Source organism: Pseudorca crassidens, chromosome 3, assembly GCF_039906515.1.
Source record: "Pseudorca crassidens isolate mPseCra1 chromosome 3, mPseCra1.hap1, whole genome shotgun sequence".
Lineage (NCBI taxonomy): Eukaryota > Metazoa > Chordata > Mammalia > Artiodactyla > Delphinidae > Pseudorca > Pseudorca crassidens.
Genome location: NC_090298.1, coordinates 55,987,952 through 56,008,077, shown reverse-complemented (window position 1 = coordinate 56,008,077; position 20,126 = coordinate 55,987,952). Strand labels below are relative to the sequence as shown.

Genomic DNA, 20,126 nt, shown 5'->3' with positions numbered 1-20,126 from the left:
CATATTGGTGAACATTGTTTTTTATCACCAGTGAGCATTTATACAATTTATTAGAGAGGTAATATCAGGTAATAGGATATTGTATATAAATCTAGAATCTTTGTCATAAACTTTGTTAAAGTATATCTTTAAAGTCAACTTTATTGTATAATAGAATTTAAGATACATTTATCTAATTTTGCTTTGTAATCAACTAGTTTGCTTGAAAAATTTACAAAAAATAGTAAAACCCACCTGGAATAGCAACTAAATGAACATAAACTAAATGAGGTCTCAGTAAGAGTTCTACTTACAGCTTTAAAATTTTCTGGAATAAGTGCCTTTTTTTAAAAAAGAATTTCTTTTTTATTTTTAAAGAAATTTATTTTATTTTTGGCTGTGTTGGTTCTTCATTGCTGCATGTGGGCTTTCTCTAGTTGCGGCGAATGGGGGCTCCTCTTCGTTGTGGTGCGCCGGCTTTTCATTGCAGTGGCTTCTCTTGTTGCAGAGCATGGGCTCTATGCATGCGGGTTCAGTAGTTGTGGCATGTGGGCTCAGTAGTTATGGCTCGCGGGCCCTAGAGCACAGGCTCAGTAGTTGTGGCACATGGGCTTAGTTGCTCCGCAGCATGTGGGATCTTCCCAGAACAGGGCTCGAATCCATGTCCCCTGAGTTCGCAGGTGGATTCTTAACCACTGCACCACTAGGGGAGCCCCTGCCTTTTTTTTTCTTAATAGAGTTTATTTTATAGAGCAAAATTAGGGTCACAAAAAAATTTAGATTTCTCATCTACCCCCTGGCCCTACTCATACATAGCCTCCCCATTATGAACATCCCCTACCAGAGTAGTACCCTTGCTGTAACTGATGAACCTACATTGACACATCATTATCACCCAAAGTACATAGTTTACATTAGGATTCACTCTTTGCCTTCTAAGAGTGCCTTTTTTTTGTGTGTGTGGATATGTTAATGTTTTTTGTTTTTAGTTGAAGTATAATTGACTTAGAATATTAGTTTCGGGCTTCCCTGGTGGCGCAGTGGTTGAGAGTCCCCCTGCTGGTGCGGGGGACACGGGTTCATGCCCTGGTCCGGGAGGATCCCACATGCCGCGGAGCGGCTAGGCCCGTGGGCCATGGCCGCTGAGCCTGCGCGTCCGGAGCCTGTGCTCAGCGACGGGAGAGGCCATGGCAGTGAGAGGCCCGTGTACCACAAAAAAAAAAAAAAAGAATATTAGTTTCAGGTGTGCAACATAGTGATTCAATGTTTTTATACATTACAAAGTGATCACCACAATGTCTAGTCACCATCACCACAAAAAGTTACTATAGTATTATTGACTATATTCCCTATGCTGTACATTATATCCCCGTGACTTTTTTATTTTATAGCTAAGTTTGTATCTCTTAATCTTTTTCCCTTATTTTGTGCATTTTCCCACCTTCCTCCACTCTGGTGACACCAGTTTGTTCTCTGTACCTGTGAGTGAATTTCTGTTTTGTTTATGTTTGTTCATTTGTTTTGTTTTTTAGATTCCACATGTAAGTGAAACCATATGGTATTTGTCTTTCTCCGTCTGGCTTATTTCACTTAGCATAATACTCTCTGTGTCCATTCATGTTGTCACAAATGGTAAGATTTCATTCTTTTTTATTGCTGAGTAATATTCCATTGTATATGTGTACATATACACCACAGCTCCTTTATCCATTCATCTCTCAAGGGACAGTTAGGTTGCTTCCATATCTTGGTCATTGTAAGTGCTGCAATGAACATAGGGATAGATAAATCTTTTCAAATTAGTGTGTTTGTTTTCTTCAGATACGTTTAATTTTTTTGAGGAACCTCCATACTGTTTTGCATTGTGACTATACCAATTTACATTCCCACCAACAGTACACAAGAGTTCCCTTTTCTCCACATCCTCACCAACGCTCATTATTTCTTTTTGATAAAAGTCATTCTGACAAGTGTGAGATGATATCTCATTGTGGTTTTGATTTTCATTTTCCTGATGATTAGTGGTGGTAGGCTTCTTTTCATGGACTGGTTGGCCATCTGTATGTCTTTGGAAAAATATCTATTCAGATCCTCTGACCATTTTTTAATCAGATTGTTTCTTTTTTTTTATATTGAGTTGTGTAAGTTCTCTCTGTATTTTTTATATTAACCCCTTATTGGACATATCATTTGCAAATATCTTCTCCCATTCAGCCTTTCAGGATGTTGCCTTTTGATTTTGTTGATGGTTTCCTTTGCCATGCAAAATCTTTTTAGTTTGGTGTAGTCCCATTTGTTTATTTTTGTTTTTTGGGGTTTTTTTTGGCTGTGCTATGTGGCTTGTGGGATCTTAGTTCCCCGACCAGGGATTGAACCTACACAGAAAGCACAGAGTCCTAATCACTGGACCGCCAGGGAATTCCCTGTTTATTTTTGCTTTTGTTGCCCTTGTCTGAGGAGACGGATCCAAAAAAGTACTGCTAATTCTGATGTGAAATATCATACATAGTGCCTATATTTTCTTCTAAGAGATTTGTGGTTTCATGTCTTACATTTAAGTCTTTAATCTGTTTTGAGTTTATTTTCATACATGGTGTAAAAAAGTTGTCTAGTTTCATTCTTTTACATATAACTCTACAGTTTTGCCACCACGACTTATTGAAGAGTCTGTCTTTCCCCTATTTTGTATTCTTGCCACCTTTGTTGTACATTAATTGTGCATTTAAGTGTGGGTTCATTTCTGGGCTGTGTATTCTGTTCAGTTGATCTATATGTCTGTTTTTATGCCAGTATCATACTGTTTTGATGACCGGAACTTAGTAGTATAGTTTGAAATCAGGGACCATGATACCTTCAACCTTTCTTTCTCAAGATTGCTTTGGCTATTTGAGGTTAAGATTTGTTCTTTTTCTGTGAAAAATGCAATGGGTGTTTTGATAAGGATTGCACTGAATCTGTAGATTGCTTTCGGTGTTATGGACATTTTGACAATAATAATTCTCCCAATCCATGAACACAGAATAGCTTTCTATTTATTTGAGTTGCCTGCAATTTTATTCATCAGTGTTTTACAGTTTTCAGAGCACAGGTCTTTCACCTCCTTGAGCAAATTAATTCCTAGGTATTTTATTCTTTGTGATGCAATTCCAAATGAATTATTTTCTTAATTTCTCTGTCTGCTGATTCATTATTAAGGTATAAAAATGCAACAGGTTTCTGTATATTCATTCTGTATCCTGAAACTATACTAAATTTTTTTTAGTTCTAATAGTCTTTTTGCTGGTATCTTTAAGGTTTTCTATATATAGTATAATGCCGTCTGCAAATAGCGACAGTTTTATTTCTTCCTGTCCAGTTTGGTTGACTTTTTGTTTGTTTTTTGTCTGTGCTGCACAGCATGTGGGATCCTAGTTCCCCAACCAGGGATCAAACCCACACCCCCTGCAGTGGAAGCACAGAGTGTTAACCACTGGACCACCAGGGAGGTCCTTGGATGACTTTTATTTATTTTCTTGTCTGATTGCTCTGACTGGGATGTCTAACTATGTTGAATAACAGTGGCAAGAGTGTCCTTGTCTTGTTCTCAATTTTAGAGGAAAAGCTTTCAGCTTTCCAGTATTGTGTATGAAGTTAGCTATGAGTTTGTCATATATGGCCTTAATTATGTTGAGGTATGTTCCCTCTGTAACCACTTTGTTGCGAGCTTTTATCATAAATGGATGTTGAATTTTTCTTAACAGCTTTTTCTGCAGCTACTTATATGATTTTTATTCTTCAATTTGTTAATATGATATATAACATTGATGGATTTGTAGATATTGAACCACCCTTGCATCCCTGGGGTAAATACCACTTGGTTATAGTGTATAATCCTTTTAATGTATTGTTGAATTCAGTTTGCTAATATTTTGTTGAGGATTTTTGCATCTTTGTTCATCAGTGATATTGGCCTATAATTTTCTTTTTTTATACTGTCTTTGTCTGGCTTGGATCGGTTAGTGCTGGACTCGTAGAATGAATTTGGAAGCATTCCTTATTCTTCTGTTTTTCGGAACAGTTTGAGAAGGGTAGGTATTAATTAACTGTTCCTTATATGTTTGGTAGAATTTACCTGTGAAGCTGTCTGATCCTGGACTTCTAGTTGTTGGCAGTTTTTGGTTACTGATTCAATTTCATTACTAGTAAACAGGCTGTTCAGATTTTCTGTTCTTCCTGATTCATTCTTGGAAAATTGTACATTTCTAGGAATTTATCCATTTCTTCTGTGCTGTCCAGTTTGTTGGTGTAATTGTGGTAGTCTCATGATTCTTTGTATTTCTGTGGTATTAATTGTAACTTCTGCCCTTTCATTTCTGATTTTATTTGGGGCCCCTCTTTCTCTTGATGAGTCTTGCTAAAGGTTTATAAATTTTGTTTATCTTTTCAAAGAACCAGCTCTTAGTTTCACGGATCTTTTTAATTGATTTTTTTAGCCTCTATTTCATTTATTTCTGCTCTAATCTATTATTTCTTGACTTCTACTAACTTTGGGCTTTGTTCTTCTTTTCCTAATTCCTTTAGATGGAAAGTTAAATTGTTTATTTGAGATTTTTCTTGTTCTTGAGGCAGGCCTGTATTGCTATGAACTACCCAATTAGAATTGCTATTGCTGTGTCCCATAGATTTTGGAAAATTGTGTTTCCATTTTCATTTGTCTAAAGGTATTTTTTTATTTCCTTTTTCATTTCTTCATTAAACCATTGGTGGTTTACTGAAAAGTTGTTTAGTTGCCACATGTTGTGTGTTTTCCAGTTTTCTTCTTACAACTGATTACTGGTTTCATACTGTTGTGGTTGGAAAAGATGCATGATATGATTTCAGTCTCCTTATATTTATTGAGACTTGTTTTGTGGCCTAACGTGATCTCTCCTAGACAGTGTTTCATGTGCACTTGAAAAGAATGCATGCCCTGCAGTTTTGGGGTTTTTTTTTGTTTGTTTTTTTTCTTAACATTGTTATTGGAGTGTAATTGCTTTACAGTGTTGTTGTTAGTTTCTGCTGTGTAACAAAATGAATCAACTATATGTATACGTATATCCCCATATCCCCTCCCTCTTGCATCTCCCTCCGACCCTCCTTATCCCACCCCTCTAGGTGGTCTCAGAGCACCAAGCTTATCTCCCTGTGCCATGCAGCTGCTTCCTACTAGCTATCTATTTTACATTCGGTAGTGTATATATGTCAATGCTACTCTCACTTCGTCCTAGCTTACCCTTCCCCCTCCCCGTGTCTTCAAGTCCATTCTCTATGTCTGTGTCTTTATTCCTGTCCTGCCCCTAGGTTCATCAGAACCATTTTTTTTTATATTCCATCTATATGTGTTAGCATACAGTATTTGTTTCTCTCTTTCTGACTTACTTCACTCTGTATGACAGACTCTAGGTCCATCCACCTCACTACAAATAACTGAATTTCATTTCTTTTTATGGCTGAGTAATATTCCATTGTATATATGTGCCACATCTTCTTTATCCATTCATCTGTCGATGGACACTTAGGTTGCTTCCATGTCCTGGCTATTGTAAATAGTGCTGCAATGAACATAGTGGTACATGACTCCTTTTGAATTATGGTTTTCTCAGGGTATATGCCCAATAGTGGGATTTTTGGGTCATATGGTAGTTCTATTTTTAGTTTTTTAAGGAACCTCCATACTGTTCTCCATAGTGGCTGTATCAATTTACATTCCCAGCAACAGTGCAACAGGGTTCCCTTTTCTCCACACCCTCTCCAGCATTTATTGTTTGTAGATTTTTTGTCAGTGGCCACTCTGTCTGGTAGTTTCGATTTGCATTTCTCTAATGATTAGTGATGTTGAGCATTCTTTCATGTGTTTGTTGGCAATCTGTATATCTTTTTTGGAGAAATGTCTAGGCCTTTTGCCCGTTTTTGGATTGGGTTGTTTGTTTTTTTGATATTGAGCTGCATGAGCTTCTTGTATATTTTGGAGATTAATCCTTTGTCAGTTGCTTCATTTGCAAATATTTTCTCACATTCTGATGGTTGTCTTTTTGTCTTGTTTATGGTTTCCTTTGCTGTGCAAAAGATTTTAAGTTTCATTAGGTCCCATTTGTTTATTTTTCTTTTTATTTCCATTTCTCTAGGAGGTGAGTCAAAAAGGATCTTGCTGTGATTTATGTCATAGAGTGTCTGCCTGTGTTTTCCTCTAAGAGTTTTATAGTGTCTGGCCATACATTTAGGTCTGTAATCCATTTTGAGTTTATTTTGGGGTTTGGTGTTAGGGAGTGTTCTAATTTCATTCTTTTACATGCAGCTGTCCAGTTTTCCCAGCACCACTTATTGAAGAGGCTGTCTTTTCTCCATTGTATATTCTTGCCTCCTTTATCAAAGATAAGATGACCTTAGGTGCGTGGGTTTATCTCTGGGCTTTCTATCCTGTTCCATTGATCTATCTTTCTGTTTTTGTGCCAGTACCATATTGTCTTCATTACTGTAGCCTTGTAGTATAGTCTGAAGTCCAGGAGCCTGATTCCTCCCACTCCATTTTTCTTTCTCAAGATTGTTTTGGCTGTTCGGGGTCTTTTGTGTTTCCATGCAAATTGTGAATATTTTGTTCTGGTTCTGTGAAAAATGCCATTGGTGGTCTGATAGGGATTACACTGAATCTGTAGATTGCTTTGGGTAGTAGAGTCATTTTCACAATGTTGATTCTTCCTCTCCAAGAACATAGTATATCTCTTCGTCTGTTTGTATCATCTTTAATTTCTTTCATCAGTATCTTATAGTTTTCTTCATACAGGTCTTTTGTCTCCTTAGGTAGGTTTATTCCTAGGTATTTTATTCTTTTTGTTGTAGTAGTAAATGGGAGTTTTTTCTTAATTTCTTTTTCAGATTTTTCATCATTAGTGTATATGAATGCAAGAGATTTCTGTGCATTACTTTTGTATCCTGCTACTCTACCAAATTCATTGATTAGCTCTAGTAGTTTTCAGGTAGCATATTTAGGGTTCTCTATGTATAGAATCATGTCATCTGCAAACAGTGACAGTTTTACTTCTTCTTTTCTGATTTGGATTCCTTTTATTTCTTTTTCTTCTCTGATTGCTGTTTCTAAAACTTCCAAAACTATGTTGAATAATAGTGGTGAGAGTGGGCAACCTTGTCTTGTTCCTGATCTTAGAGGAAATGGTTTCAGTTTTTCACCATTGAGAATGATGTTGGCTGTGGGTTTGTCATATATGGCCTTTATTATGTTGAGGTAGGTTCCCTCTATGCCTACTTTCTGGAGAGTTTTTATCATAAATGGGTATTGAATTTTGTCAAAAGCTTTTTCTGCATCTACTGAGATTATCATATGGTTTTTATCCTTCAATTTGTTAATATGGTGTATCATATTGATTGATTTGCATATATTGAAGAATCTTTACATTCCTGGGATAAACCCCACTTGATCATGGTGTATGATCCTTTTAATGTGCCATTGGATTCTGTTTGCTAGTATTTTGTTGAGGATTTTTGCATCTATGTTCATCAGAGATATTGACCTGTAGTTTTCTTTCTTTGTTACATCTTTGTCTGGTTTTGGTATCAGGGTGATGGTGGCCTCATAGAATGAGTTTGGGAGTGTTCTTCGCGCTGAAATATATTGGAAGAATTTGAGAAGGATTGGTGTTGGCCCTTCTCTCAATGTCTGATAGAATTCACCTGTGAAGCCATCTGGTCCTGGGCTTTTGTTTGTTGAAAGATTTTTAATCACAGTCTCAATTTCACTGCTTATGATTGGTCTATTTATATTTTCTGTTTCTTCCTGGTTCAGTCTCAGAAGGTTGTGCTTTTCTAAGAATGTGTCCATTTCTTCCAGGTTGTCCATTTTATTGGCATATAGTTGCTTATAGTAATCTCTCATGATCCTTTGTATTTCTGCAGTGTCAGTTGTTACTTCTCCTTTTTCATTTCTAATTCTGTTGATTTGAGTCTCTTCCCTTTTTTCTTGATGAGTCTGGCTAATGGTTTATGGATTTTGTTTATCTTCTCAAAGAACCAGCTTTTAGTTTTATTGACCTTTGCTATTGTTTCTCGTTTCTATTTCATTTATTTCTGCTCTGATCTTTATGATTTCTTTCCTTCAACTGACTTTGGGTTTTCTTTGTTATTCTTTCTCTAGTTGTTTTAAGTATAGGGTTAGATTTTTTGTTTGATATTTTTCTTGTTTCTTGAGTTGAGATTGAACTGCTATAAACTTCCCTCTTAGAACTGCTTTTGCTGCATCCCATAGGTTTTAGGTTGCTGTGTTTTCATTGTCATTTGTTTCTATGTATTTTTAAATTTCTTCTTTGATTTCTTCAGTGATCTCTTGGTTATTTAGTAGTGTATTGTTTAGCCTCCATGTGTTTGTATTTTTTACAGATTTTTTCCTCTAATTGATATCTAGTCTCATAGCATTGTGGTCTGAAAAGATACTTGATACGATTTCAATTTTCTTAAATTTACCAAGGCTCGATTCGTGACCCAAGATATGGTCTATTCTGGAGAATGTTCCATGAGCACTTGAGAAGAAAGTGTATTCTGTTGTTTTTGGATGGAATGTCCTATAAATATCAATTAAGTCCATCTTGTTTAATGTATCCTTTAAAGCTTGTGTTTCCTATTTATTTTCATTTTGGATGATCTGTCGATTGGTGAAAGTGGGGTGTTAAAGTCCCCTACTCTGATGTATTACTGTCTATTTCCCCTTTTATGGCTGTTAGTATTTGCCTTATGTATGGGCTTATGTATTGAGGTGTATTGTATTGAGGTGCTCCTGTGTTGGGTGCATAAGTATTTACAATTGTTATATCTTCTTCTTGGATTGATCCCTTTATCATTATGTAGTGTCCTTCTTTGTCTATTGTAATAGTCTTAATTTTAAAGTCTATTTTGTCTGATATGAGAATTGCTACTCCAGCTTTCTTTTGATTTCCATTTGCATGGAATATCTTTTTCCATTCCCTCACTTTCAGTCTGTATGTGTCCCTAGGTCTGAAGTGGGTCTCTTGTGGACAGCATATGTACGGGTCTTGTTTTTGTATCTGTTCAGCCAGTCTGTGTCTTTTGGTTGGAGCATTTAATCCATTTACATTTAAGGTAATTATTGATATGTATGTTCCTATTACCATTTTCTTAATTGTTTTGGGTTTGTTTTTGTAAGTCATTTCCTTCTCTTGTGTTTCCTACCTAGAGAAGTTCCATTAGCGTTTGTTGTAAAGCTGGTTTGGTGGTGCTGAATTCTATTAACTTTTGCTTATCTGTAAAGGTTTTAATTTCTCCATTGAATCTGAATGAGATCCTTGCTGGGTAGAGTGATCTTGGTTGTAGGTTTTTTCCTTTCATCAGTTTAAATATGTCTTGCCACTCCCTTCTGGCTTGCAGAGTCTCTGCTGAAAGATCAGCTGTTAACCTTAGGGGGATTCTCTTGTATGTTATTTGTTGCTTTTCCCTTGCTGCTTTTAATATTTTTTCTTTGTATTTAATTTTTGATAATTTGATTAATAAGTGTCTCAGTGTGTTTCTCTTTGGGTTTATTCTGTATTGTACTCTCTGTGCTTCCTGGACTTTATTGACTATTTCCCTTCCCATGTTAGGGAAGTTTTCGACTATAATCTCTTCAAATATTTTCTCAGACCCTTTCTTTTTCTCTTCTTCTTCTGGGACCCCTATAATTCAAATGTTAGTGTGTTTCATATTGTCCCAGGGGTCTCTGTGACTGTCCTTAACACTTTTCATTCTTTTCTCTTTATTCTTCTCCCTGGCAGTTATTTCCACCATTTTATCTTCCAGCTCACTTATCCGTTCTTCTGCCTCAGTTATTCTGTTATTGATTCCTTCTAAAGTATTTTTAATTTCAGTAATTGTGTTGTTCATCATTGTTTGCTCTTTAGTTCTTCTAGATCCTTGTTAAATGTTTCTTGTATTTTCTCCAATCTTTTTCTGAGATTTTGGATCATCTTTACTATGATTACCCTGAATTCTTTTTCAGGTAGGTTGTCTATTTCATCTTCATTTATTCGGTCTTCTAGGTTTTTACCTGCTTCTTCATCTGTAACATATTTTTTTGTCATTTCTTTTTTTTTTTTTTTTTTTTGATGGGTGGTGCTGTATTGCTGTCTTACTGGTTGTTTGGCCTGAGATGTCCAGCACTGGAGTTTGCAGGCAGTTGGATAGAGCTGGGTCTTGGTGCTGAGATGAGGACCTCTGGGAGGCCTCACTCTGATTGATATTCCCTGGGGTCTGAGGTTCTTCGTTAGTCCAGCAGTTTGGACTTGGAGCTCCCACCAAAGGAGCCTGGGCCCGACCTCTGGCCTGGGAACCAAAATCACGCAAGCTTTGTGGTGGGGTTAAAAAAAAAAAAAAAAAAAAGTACAATATCAAAGAATAAAAAATAAAATAAAATTATAAAGATAAAAAATATATTAGGAAAAATTATAATTGAAACAACTGCAACAAGGTAAAATAAAACCACAACAGAGAAAAGAAAAAAAAAGGGGGGTGGGAACAAGCCAAAAGGAGAGATCACTAAAAAAGTATAAGGAATAAAATAAAATTAGAAAAATAAAAGATTTACTAAGAAAATTAAAAATATGAAAGAATCAACAGCAGTGAATCAACAAGGCAAAACAGAACCCCAATCTAAGAAAGGAAGAAAGAAAAAGCCTTGGCTCTGCTGGTGAAGTTTAGACGAGGGGTGGCACTTAGGCAGGGGTGGGGTTTAGGGTGGGGCAGACCTAGGCGGGAGGGGTGTGACGTTTGAGCATGTGGCAGGGCCTAGGCGGGGTGCCTCTGCTTAGGACCTGCACAGAAGGGGAGAGGCAGCATGTCTAAAGGAGGATCTCTAGAGTGTTGAGTTCTGGAGTTTGGGGCCTTGAGTGAGGGTGTGTGGGTGGGGTTTAGGCCCAGCTCGTTGAAGGGGGTCTCCAAGTGTAAAAGTAGGGCCCTGGGTGGGCGTGTAGGGGCGAGGCTTGGGTTCTGCATGGCAGGAGGGAAACTCCGAGGACAGAGGATTAGGCCCAGGGGCCCAACAGGCTCCCCAGTGCCTAAGTGGACAGGGAAAGCACTGGCCGCGTTCCCTTCCTTTCCTTTGTGCCCCTCCCCCACCTTCTCCCCCAGCGTCTACCCCGTTGCCGCTGGACCCCTGACCATGGGTGGGTCCTGCTGGTTGTAGGAACTCCTTCCCTCCCCAGCCACCCCTCAGGGGTGCCAGTCCCGGAGGTCCAGCCTTTACTTTTGCTCCCCCTTCCCTCCCTCCCACTCCCTCAGGGCCCGCATGGCTGGACGGGACCTAGGTGGGCAGAGGATCAGGCCCAGGATCTGAACAGGTTCCTGGGGGTCCAAGTGGGCAGGGGAAACCTGACCACGCTCCCTTTTGATCCTCTGCCCTCCCAATGGTTCCCCAATTTCCCCCTTCAGGCGTGGGATCCCTTCCCCTCCCCCAGCCGCCCCTCAGGGGCACCAGTCCTGTCCCACCTCCACTTCTCCCCTTTCACTCCCCCCACGCCCAACGTGGGGGTTCCTCCCATCCCCTTTGGTGTCCGTGGTCCTCCACTGGTGCCTGCTAGGTGCCCTAGTTGTGCAGAGACGCAGATTCCGCGTCCTCCTAGTACGCCATCTTGACTCCACCCCTTCTGCAGTTTTGGAATGTTCGGTATATATGTATTAAGTACATCTGGTTTAATGTGTTGTTTAAAGCCAGTGTTTCCTTATTGATTTGTCCAGATAATCTATCCATTTGATACACATGGGATATGAAAGTCCCCTGCTATTATTGTATTACTATCAATTTCTCCCTTTATGTCAATATTTGCTTTATGTATTTAGGTGCTCCTATGTTGAGTGCATAGGTATTTATGAATGTTATATCCTCTTCTTGGATTGACCCCTTTATCATTATGAAAGACTCTTCTTAGTCTCTTATTATAAACTTTATTTACAGTCTGTTTTGTTTTATATGTGTATTGCTACCACAGATTTCTTTTTGTTTCTATTTGCATGGCATATCCTTTCCCATTCCTTCATTTTCAGTCAGTGTGTCTTTAAATCTGAAGTGAATCTCCTGTTGGCAGCATATAGATTGGTCTTTTTTTTTTAAATCAATTCAGCCACCCTCTGTCTTTAGTCCATTTACATTTAAAGTGATAAATGATAGTTACATGCTTATTGCCATTTTGTTAATTGTTCTGGTTGTTTTTGTAGTTCTTCTCTGTTCCCTATTTTTCTCTTTGTCTGTTCCCTTGTAGTTTGATGATTTTGTATAGAGTTATATATATTCTATATAACGATATATAACCTATATTTCTTTAGTATTATAGCTTGTGTATCTATTTTAAGTTTTTGGTTTGTGGTTAAGTTTGAACACATTCTAAAAACACTACATTTTTTCTCCCCCTCCCACATTTTGTGTTTTTATTTTTTAATTGCGATATAGTTTATTTACAATATTATATAAATTTGAGGTGTACAACATAGTGATTCACAATTTTTAAAGATTATATTCCATTAATAGTTATTATAGAACTTCCCTGGTGGTCCAGTGCTTAAGACTGTGCTTCCAATGCAGGGGGCAAGTGTTCGATCCCTGGTCAGGGAAGCTCTGCATGCTGTGCAGTGCAGCCAAAAAAAAACTGGTTACTATAAATTATTGGCTATATCCCCTGTGATATATACTTATAGCTTATTCCTTTTATACATAGTAGTTTGTACCTCTTAATCCCCTACCTCCATCTTGCCCCTCCCTCCTTCCCACTCCCTACTGGTAACCACTAGTTTGTTCTCTATATTTGTGAGTCTGTTTCTCCTTTGTTATATTCACTAATTTACTTTATTTTTTAGATTCCACATATAAGTGATAACATAAGTATTTGTCTTTCTCTGTCTGAGTTATTTCACTCAGCATAATACCCTCTAAGTCCATACTTGTTGCAAATGGCAACATTTCATTCTTTTTTATGGCTGAGTATTTAATTGTGTGTGTGTATACACACAGACCACATCTTCTTTACCCATTTATCTGTTGATGGACACTTAGATTGTGTCCATATCTTGGCTATTGTAAATAGTGGTGCTATGAACATTGGACTGGTTCATTCTTCTTGGAGCCTGTTCTTTCCCACTTCACTCTTGCCCTTGGCATGGTATGTGGCAATGTCCTTTTCATATTTCTCCTTTAGCTTAGCTGCTTTCTGTTCATAGGGTTATTTACCTTTGGCTGACTGCTCAGACCACATTTCACCCACTTTTTTTGCAGTATCTCCAATGGATAAGACAGGGTGTTCACTTTTGATCTTTGGGTGATGTTCAGAGCAAAACCGGAAGAAGGCAGATGGAGGCCTTTTAGGCACATTGGGATCTTTTTTCTTTCCCTTCTTGTCACCTTTGGGAGGAACATAATTTTTCATCTCCCTGTCATAGCGAGCTTTGTCACTTTTTGCCATATCTTCAAACTTGGATTTTTCCTTGGCAGACATGATCTTCCATCTCTCAGGACATTTCTTGGAGAACTCGGTGAAGTTGGCCGAGGAGTCAGGGTGTTTCTTCTTGTGCTTCTCCCGGCAAGTCTGCACAAAGAAGGCGTATGAGGACATCTTGCCCTGCAGCTTGTTTGGGTCGCCCTTCCCCATGATGGTGCTGCTGCTGCGGCGGCGGCGCGTCCACCTGGCGGTAGCTTTTCCTCAGAGTACCACACAGTGGCCAGGTCAGACCTCGACACTGCTGCCCGTGGCTCCGGCGCGAACTGTTCCGTCGCTAACCCAATCTTCCACCTCTTGTTTTGCAGACTTCTCCGCGCCTGGTATCTTAGTTTTTAATTTGCAATTCTCTGACCAGAGAGGTTGAGCATTTTTTCATATATTTATTGGACATTTGGATTTTCTTTCTTTTTAAATTTTTATTTATTTTTATTATCAGATTGATTGATTGGCCATGTGGCTAGCAGAATCTTAGTTCCCCGACCAGGGATTGAACCTGGGCCCTGGCAGTGAAAGCACTGAGTCCTAACCACTGGACTGCCAAGGAATTAATTCCCTGGATTTTCCTTTTTTTGGGGGGGGGGGGTATATATGTATATTTTAACATTTATTTATTTGGTTGCACAGGGTCTTAGTTGTGGCACTTGGGCTCCTTAGTTGTGGCATGCAAACTCTTAATTGTGGTATGCATGTGGGATCTAGTTCCCTGCCCAGGGATCCAACCCAGGCCCCCCGCATTGGGGGCAGACTCTTAACCACTGCACCACTAGGGGAGTCCCATGGATTTTCCTTTTTGTGAAATACCTATGTTTTTTCTCTCTACTTTATGCTTTTTGTTTCACTTAGTCTTCACATGTAGGTACTACAGTTATGTCCATTTTTATAGATTTTATACAAATTGAGATTTTGGTTAAGGAATTTACCCAAGGTCACCCAGCTAGTAAATGGCAGGTTAAGGATATAAATCCAAGCAGACAGAATACAGAGCTTCCAGAGTATGGGCATATCTTCATATTTATTGGCCCTTTTGGTTTTTTCTTCTATGAATAGCTTGCTTTGCTGTTATTTTTATTTGACAGAGTTTTTCTTTAATATAAAAGAATATTCGTTTCTCTTATGTTACAAATATTTTCTAAACTATTGTTTGTCCTTTCATTTTATTTATGTTGCTTTTGCCAGAATTTTTATTCACATGATCAAATGCCTAGTTTCTTTTTTTTTCTTTTTTTAATTGAAGTATAGTTGATTTACAGTATTGTGTTAGGTGTACAGCAAAGTGATTCAGTTAAACATATATATACCTGTCCTTTTTCAGATTCTTTTCCCTTATAGGTTATTACAAAATATTGAGTATAGTTCCCTGTGCTATACAATAGGTCCTTGTTGGTTATCTGTTTTATACATAATAGTTTGTATATGGTAATCCCAAACTCCTAATTTATCCCCTCCCTTTCCCCTTTGGTAACCATAAGTTTGTTTTCTATGTCTGTGGGTCTGTTTCTGTTTTGTATATAAGTTCATTTGTTTGGTTTTTTTTTTTAGATTCCACATATAAGCAATATCGTGTGATATTTGTCTTTCTCTGGCTTCACTTAGTATGTTAATCTCTGGGTCCATCCATGTTGCTGCAAATGACATTATTTCATTTTTTTATGTCTGAGTAGTATTCCATTGTGTATATGTGCCACATCTATTTTTTTTTAATTTTATTTATTTTATTTTTGGCTGTGTTAGGTCTTCATTGCTGCACATGGGCTTTTCTCTGGTTGTGGCCCAGGGGGGCGCTGCTCTTCGTTGCCATGCGCAGGCTTCTCACTGCGGTGGCCTCTCTTTTTGCGGAGCACGGGCTCCAGTAGTTGTGGCACACGGGCTCAGTAGTTGTGGCTCGCAGGCTCTAGAGTGCAGGCTCAATAGTTGTGGCACACGGGCTTAGTTGCTCTGCATGTGGGATCTTCCCGGACCAGTGCTGGAACCCGTGTCCCCTGCATTGGCAGGCGGATTCCCAACCACTGTGCCACCAGGGAAGCCCTATACCACATCTTCTTTATCCATTCATCTGTCCATGGACACTTAGGTTGCTTCCATGTTTTGGTTATTGTAAATAGTGCTGCAATGAACTTTGGGGTGCATGTATCTTTTCAAATTATGGTTTTCTCCAAATATATGCCCAGGAGGAGTGGGATTGCAGGATCATGTTGTAGCTCTATTTTTAGTTTTTTAAGAAACCTCCATACTGTTCTCCATAATGACTGTACCAATTTACATTCCCACCATCAGTGTAGGAGGTTTCCCTTTTTCCACACCCTCTCCAGCATTTATTATTTGTAGACTTTTTGATAATTGCCATTCTGACCAGTGTGAGGTGATACCTCATCATAATTTTTAATTAAATGCCTAGTTTCTTTATTAACTGAAGATGCAGACTGACAGCCCACAGACTTGTCCTGACATGTTAAAAAAATTTTTTCCACTTTTTCTTAAATTGAAGTATACTTGATTTACAATGTTGTGTTTATTTCTACTGTACAGCAAAGTGATTCAGTTATACATATATACATATTCTTTTCAATTATGGTCTATCACAATATATTGAATATAGTTTCCTGTGCTATACAGTAGGACCTTGTTGTTTATGCATTCTATATATAATAGCTTGCTTCTGCTAAACCCAAACTCCCACTCCATCCCTCCCCTCTCCCCCCTCTCCCCAGAATTTTTAATATGAACTTGAATGCCTTTGGGCAGGGAGTGGGTGGAATGAGTTGGGGGGTGTGTGGAGGGATAGTCTCAAGGTAACTGATTACAGTACCCACCACCCCTTATTGCTTACTCCTCTTTAACTCATCTCCTTTACCTGCCTGACCCCCAAAATGTATTCGAGTTTTCAATCCTTGCATAGTTTCTTATTTCTATCTTAAAATCTCCTCCATCCCAAGTTTATAAAAGTCACCCAGAATGTATTTTGGTATATGATGTGAGGGTAATGAATCCAAGCCTTACATATTGGATGACTAATTAGATCTATGTCATTTATGAATTATACTACCATTTGTCCATAATATCATTCAAATATTCTTCCAAAACATCATTTGGAATTTTCAGCTTTCTGCTGCAGTAATAGTTCAGTGAGCAATCTTTTTTTTTTTTGGAGTATAGTTGCTTTACAGTGTTGTGTTGTATTCACTCTGCTGTACAGCAAAGTGAATCAGCTATACGTTTACGTATATCCCCTCTTTTTTGGATTTCCTTCCCATTTAGGTCACCACAGAGCATTGAGTAGAGTTCCCTGTGCTATACAGTAGGTTCTCATTAGTTATCTGTTTTATACACAGTAGTGTATGTATGTCAGTCCCAATCAGTGAGCATTCTTGTACACAAATCACTGACACATCTCTAATCTCCTGACCCTAGACTCTGAAGGTAAGGTAAGGGTAAGGAACTAATTAGTTTTGGCCTTCTCTTTTGTTTATTCGCTATTCTACATGACAGTACCAATATATATTATCCTAACTGGAAACTTGATCACTAGTCATTTGAATCCTTTATCATCAGCAAGTTCCAAGAGTCGCCGAATGTAGGTTTTTGGTATGAGAATTCCATATGCGCAAAGATTGGTTCCAGTTCATGAAGTTATTTTTTTTTTCTTCTAAGATTTATTTTATAACCGTGTTAAGAAAAGTTCTACATCAGGGACTTCACAGGGTGGCACAGTGGTTAAGAATCTGCCTGCCAACACAGGGAACACGGGTTCGAGCCCTGGTCCGCGAAGATCCCACAGTCCACAGAGCAACTAAACTCGTGTGCCACAACTACTGAAGCCCGCGCTCTAGAGCCCGTGCTTAACAAGAGAAGCCACCACACTGAGAAGCTTCCACATCGCAATGAAGACCCAGCACATCCAGAAATAAAATAAATAAAATTTTAAAACGTTCTACATCATTGTTGGTTAGATTACACAACAGTCTGCCTTGAAACCAGTATGCTGTTCTCAAGGTCATCAAAGACATTCTGTCCTTTTAGTCTTTGGAGAAAAAAATGGTTTGACTTCTAATTTACTTCTTGCCATGTAAGATTTAAAAGCAAATACTTATACATCAATTTATTTGTGCAGCAATTAATCTGTGAAGCCATGATTTGCTGTTAACTTTAATCCAAACTGCCTGTTAGCATTTCACCATAACTTTAAAACTGCACCATGTGACAGTGGGAAGGCTACTTTAGGCAAAAGAGCTATTGCCAGCAGAGAGTTCTGCTTCTTTCTTTTTTTTTTTTTTTTTTGCGGTACGCGGGCCTCTCACTGTTGTGGCCTCTCCTGTTGCGGAGCACAGGCTCCGGACGCGCAGGCTCAGCGGCCATGGCTCACAGGCCCAGCCGCTCCGCGGCACGTGGGATTTTCTCGGACCGGGGCACGAACCCACGTCCCTTGCATCGGCAGGCGGACTCCCAACCACTGCTCCACCAGGGAAACCCAAAACTTCTGTTTCTTTGAGTCTTCTTTGGACTGCTGTCACTTTCCTCACCAATTGGATCAGATGCTAAGAAATGGCCCAACAGACCCTCTTTGGGGCCTCTCTTGTACCTCCCAGCTTCCTTTCCTGCTCACCTGGGGGCAGATAAGTGATTTCTAAAAAATATTCTGGACTATCTACGTGACTTTCCAGCAAATTCATTATAAAGCTGGGTAAGCTTCACCTCGGATATGCCCAGATCATCAAAATTTGAACTTTATGGAGGTCTACTTAATGAGATTCTTTCTTATGCAAGTGCAATTTATGCACTTGTGAATAACCTTCCTCTTTTTGAATCTGGTAGACTAGCCTGCAGACAAAAGTGCTAGAGCTGGGTTGGGTTCCCACAATTCATTGATTTACCAAACTTTTCTGGCACCACTTACTCTGGTCTGGCCTTGTAGGAGGTACAGAGATAACAACATGAAGACGCCTGGTCACAGGGGCTGCTAGCAGGGAAAACAGAATACGAAAATAAAGTGTTGTGTGTACAAGGCAGAACCATAAGGACTAGCCTGTAAGAGAATCCTGCGGGGGGGGAGCCCTCAGAAAATGGAGCTGTTCCTGCAGCTGGGGGACTTACACATTCAGCCATGTGTATGGGGGACCTGCCAGGTGCCAGGCATGGTACTCAGATTGGCAACCCCCCATGATCATACAGTTAAATTTAATGTTTACGTAAGTGCCTTCAAATCTGATGAAACGGCTTCCTTTGGAAATCCTCTACATTATGCTTTGAGTGCTTTGTCTATCATATGGAATAACTGTAAAATACGTATGGTGATTCAAATCTGGATGTCACCGTCAAGAAAAAAAGAACATGTTTTCTTTGAGGACAAAAATGCCATAGGTTCATTTTTGTTGAGGAACAAGGTAGGTGGAAATCTACTTATCTACTTCCTGATAAGTAGAAATACTTTTCCAACAAAGAACTTGCCATTTAAAACAGCTGACAATTCATTAAAGCTAATTCCTCCTTGAAAACATTATACTAAGTGAAAAAGACACAAAAGGTCACGTTATATGACTCCATTTCTATGAAATATCCAGAGCAACTAAATCTATAGAGACAGTGGTTGTGAGAGGCTGGAAGGAGGAGAGACTGTGGAGTTACTTCTAATGGATACAAGGTTTCTTTTGGGGGTGATGAAAATGTTTTGGAGTTAGATAGTGGTGGTAGCTGCACAATCTTGTGACCATACCAAAACCCACTAAATTGCATGCTTTAAAATGATGAATTTATGGTATGTAAATTCCATCTAAAAAATAAATAAATAAAAAGAAACCTGGTTCCAAATTGTTTAAATTTCTGCATCATATGCCATTGTGAGAATTATGATTGAAGAAATCTAAGTGAGCTTTTAAAAAATACATCTATTTCTGGTATCTACAGAAGCCAAAGGAAGCCATCAAAGTTCCCTGGGTGACCTTTAAAAAAAAAGAACAAATGACAATAGGTACTTGGAAGCCATTTAGCAATCCCAAATGTTTAATAAAGAATACTGGAAAAATAGAGGGTAAGCTCCTACTAAGAACTAAAAGCCCCCTTGACCCATGTAAAGACAAACATGAAAAAACGAGCAAACAAAAAGAATACAACAATTCATCTCATGTTTTTAAATTCAAAAAGTTACTAGAGAAGATTTGGGAGAAGAGATATTAAACTAAATGCTAAGGCTGGGTAATGTTACAGACATGCTGGATTCCAGGCATTTGTGTAAACGCTCTGTGCCTCAGTTTCCCATCTTTAAATGAGAAAATAGCCCCTAATTCATAGAGTTGTGAAAATAAAATTAAAATAAGTATATAAAACTCTTAAAAGCACTTTTTTAAAATGGTACCTATATTTTTATTGGTTACCAAGGGACTGCTTTTTATTTTACTGCTTGCTTATTTTCTAAGTGACCTGCAACGAACGCTATTTTCCTAAGAGGATTTATTGTTTAAAACAAACAAAAACTCTGGTCGAATCACTCTCGGAACAGACGAAAAAGTGAAATCAAAGAATTGAGAGGATACGGAGAAGAAACACCTATGCGGCCGACAGGGGTAGGCGGCGCCTGAGGGCAGAAAGCGCGGGGACTCCTCCCCGCCGGCCGGCGGCCCTGAGGCCGCCATGCTCTTCCGCTCCCGGAGGCCGGGC

General features: G+C 38.7%; 1 pseudogene; it reads right to left on the bottom strand.

Annotated features, from left to right (window-relative positions):
* Positions 1-13,116: 13,116 nt before the first annotated feature.
* LOC137220712 (high mobility group protein B2 pseudogene) lies at positions 13,117-13,637 on the bottom strand (annotated as a pseudogene).
* Between the last annotated feature and the right edge of the window lie 6,489 nt (positions 13,638-20,126).